Raw genomic sequence first — 3,591 nt, forward strand, 5'->3', positions numbered from 1 at the left:
GGAAAACACAGGTAAGCAAGACTCTGTGCAAATAAACTGTAATCCAAATACTTTTGTGTTCTTATTTAATTGTGAATTGTGTAGAGGGAGCGAGCCCCAAACTCCATAAAATATCTACAAAACATTGCTAGTAGGGTTTATAATCTATGTGGATTGGTACTTTCTAAACCGAAAATAATTAATCATAGAGTATGAGAGTATTAACTGAACAACACAGATTAATTTATCTACAGTAACATTAATCATGGAGAATGACTATCTGACCAAAACTGGTTAGTTTTTGTCAGGAAGACACTAACTGTAGTATTAGAGACTGTGTAAAAGCAGTTATATTTTGTTAAAAGATTAATGATATGGCAAGTAATACTAGTACCAAACTGGTTAAAATTCTTCTAGTGTAATTTAAGAATCTGTGTGAATCTGTGTGAATTAAGAGCCAAATAAATCAAGAACCAGATATGAAATGCCATAACATCCAAAACCCATAGTCAAGGGGACAAAGGAAATCACTGAAGTTGCTAGTGCAACGAGAGGAGAGAAGCATTAATACATGAGTAAAACTATTAACAATCTCGAATAAGAATTGGGAACAAGCTATCGAGAACCATAAGAGGGTTTACTCCTAAAGCCGAAATGTGTAGCATTATCATAGGTGAAGACTGCTAAATTAGTAGTCAATACCCCTGTAGAGCCTTCCTGAAACCCATTCATAGGAATCGAAACCCCAAAGTGATAAACAATAACGGTGTTTACATTCTCGCCTAGTTTCTTGAAAGCTTCAAGAATCATAATCATGACGGAGAAACCCAGACACCCTGTTCTTTCCCGCAAAAGTAAAAGTTGAACCCATACTCAAGCTTAGAGCCACTACGACAGAATTAAGCATGAACATTTAAAGGGGTGGAACAAATTCACACAGAACATTTAACTCTCATGAAACTGTACACGCAAACTAAATAATAGTAGTGCTAATAACTCGATAAGGAAGAGCATACATAATTTCTAGCTATGGAAAGAAAATAAGATACAATGACGTTTTCAAGAAAATAAATCCGCATTGAATTGGCATAAGCAAACTTAAACGACTTTTGTCTTTTACTACAAAACTTAATAGGTCATGATAGAGTTTAAAACTGAACAAATCTCCACTACAACCTTAGATACAGGGCCACAGCTGACCAATAACCTTAGATAGAAACAATTTATATATGTTTACAACTTATACATAAGAGAAGACCTCCACCAGGAGAACAAGAGAGCTGTTGAGTAGCTCGACATGGAAATTCCATTAGTTCCAGGACAAAAGTGCCAGAATTAGCACCCCTAGAAAGGTTGATGCCAAACCCTCAACTTAAACTGAGAGATTTCTCCACTGTCAAAAATCCAGGCAGGGTTGCCAACGGAGCTTACACGGGAACCCTCGAGTGCAAAAGCTAGGTAAGGAAACCGCAAACACCATTTTTAACAGCTTGTAGAACATGGACCCGCTTCCACGACACCTGCAGAAGGGTGTGAGGAAAAATGTATTAGTAAATGATCTAGAATCAAATAAACATTGCGGAAAAAGAAAGAAAGAAACAAATGGAGAAAACCTCACCTGGACAGCTTAAAGAGTATTGCACATTCCATGGAAGAAATCTCCACGACCCCATTTCTGAGACATTCCAATAGCATCGTATTCCAAAGACTACAGACCGAGCAAGCCGCAAGAGGAGAAGGAGAGCCAAGCAGGGTGCCAAGGAAGGAGGAAGCAAATGAATCGTAAAACCCAACAAGAGAGACTGAGTAGCCTTCTGGAAAGTGCCCAACCGTAATATTGAGAACCTATAACCTCCACCGTTGATGTGATGAGGGATCTGAGTTCTAACGCATCTGCAGTGCCACATTAAAATGACATAGCAGAGAGTTAAATGCCAAAAAATCCAGTGTGTGATATGGTCGATGCGTGAGCTGATGTATCCGGTATGGATTAAATGTCAATTTAATGAGATTGTTAGTGAGCAAGGAATAGGACTCACCTATGAACGAAATTCACATAATAGTGCATTTATTCACATAATAGTGCATTTATTGATGGAGTTGTCTATAATGCGACTTTTTGAGATTCCGGTGACGGAATCCGGCGGAAGAAATTGAGATGAAATCATGATTTGTTGCAGTTAAAATGGTTTTTTAACTGCATATTCGGATTCAGCACCCTGAAAAACCCCTGGGACGGTTTCATTGTGCAGAAATTAGCTATCAAACTTGGATTCCAATAAATTACTGCCGGATTTTCACCGGAAAAAATCGCCGGAAAGGCTTTCAAAAAGTCGCGTTAAATACTACTCCTTTATGGATAACTTAGCTGTACAACAGAATTCAATGATCCGAATAAAGTAAACAGCCCATGAATTAATTACCATGGTAATGGTAATGCTTCTATGTTTGATATAGTCATGGTAATGTTAATGTTCTATTTTTAATTTTTTTCTATATTTTTATTATGTTGAAATGGAGATATGACAAGGAGCTCCAAGCCAATCTCCACAAGTTATAGCTAGACAAAATTCCTAGTCTGAATTGCTGGGGTGTTTCTTTTTTATGGGATCTTTTTGAAATTATAAGGCCCAAAATTCTAAGGGTTATTGAAGAGTCTGGGAAGGAGGGCCATATCTACCCAAATTTCAACTCAACTTTCATCGCCTTTATTCATAAATCTATCCATCCCTATCTTTCTAGTATTTTAGACCCATTTATTTATGCAATGTCATTTGTAAAATCATAGCCAAGATCAATGCTACTAGGCTTAAATCTATCATAGCCAAGATCATTTCTACTAGGCTTAAACCTATCTCTTCAAAATCTATAAATAGTCTCACTAACTTAACACACACACACAAACACACAAAGTAAATGGTGCAAAAACAAAGCTATATGGCTAAAAAGTGGAGATGAAAGCAAAAATTTTTTAGGCTTTTGCTAAAAGCAGGAAAATGAACACCATCTGGAGCTTATAGGATGAAAATGGTGTCGATGTTAAATATTTTTATTTACCATAGTAAGAAAAAAAATGGATAAATATTGTTATTCTCTATTTTAATTGAATAATATTGTTAATTTATGAGGTTAGAAAATGATTTGAGTAATAATAGATCTTGTAACTTCTCATGAAAAAAGTTGGAAAGAGGCACCCCTAACTGTGAAATGCTCCAAGGAAAAGGGGGTGAGGGGAGGAAAAACTATGTTGAAATGTCAGACAATAACGGAAAAATGCTAAGTCTGCCAGATAGCATAAGCATTGAGTGCTAAAATTCGCTGAAGACAATGGTCTTGCAAGTACGCTCAGGGGAAGATTTGGTCCTCAAGACAAATCTCATGGATGGGTGGATCATAAACAGTTGATGAAAAAGGTGACTTTAATCATTGGGATTCTCTACTTTTTGGAAAACACAGGTAAGCAATACTCTCTGCAACTAAACTGTAATCCAGATACTTTTGTGTTCTTATTTAATTGTAAATTGTGTAGAGGGCGGGAGCCCCAAACTCCATAAAATATCTACAAAACATTGCTAGTAAGGTTTATAATCTATGTGGATTGGTACTTTCTAA

The 3,591-nt window shown here is 36.5% G+C and overlaps 1 long non-coding RNA gene across 1 annotated transcript; it reads right to left on the minus strand.

The window, feature by feature from the left end:
- Window positions 1-1,035: 1,035 nt before the first annotated feature.
- On the minus strand, window positions 1,036-1,918 carry LOC149148760 (uncharacterized). Its single transcript, XR_016263740.1, has 2 exons — window positions 1,598-1,918; window positions 1,036-1,499 (listed from the first exon to the last, which is right to left on the minus strand). It is a non-coding gene; the product is annotated as an uncharacterized LOC149148760 (long non-coding RNA).
- Window positions 1,919-3,591: the final 1,673 nt, after the last annotated feature.

The sequence above is a fragment of the Pinus tabuliformis genome, chromosome 9 (assembly GCF_031772625.1).
Source record: "Pinus tabuliformis cultivar Carrire ecotype Pingquan chromosome 9, CPIR1, whole genome shotgun sequence".
Classification (NCBI taxonomy): Eukaryota; Viridiplantae; Streptophyta; class Pinopsida; order Pinales; family Pinaceae; genus Pinus; species Pinus tabuliformis.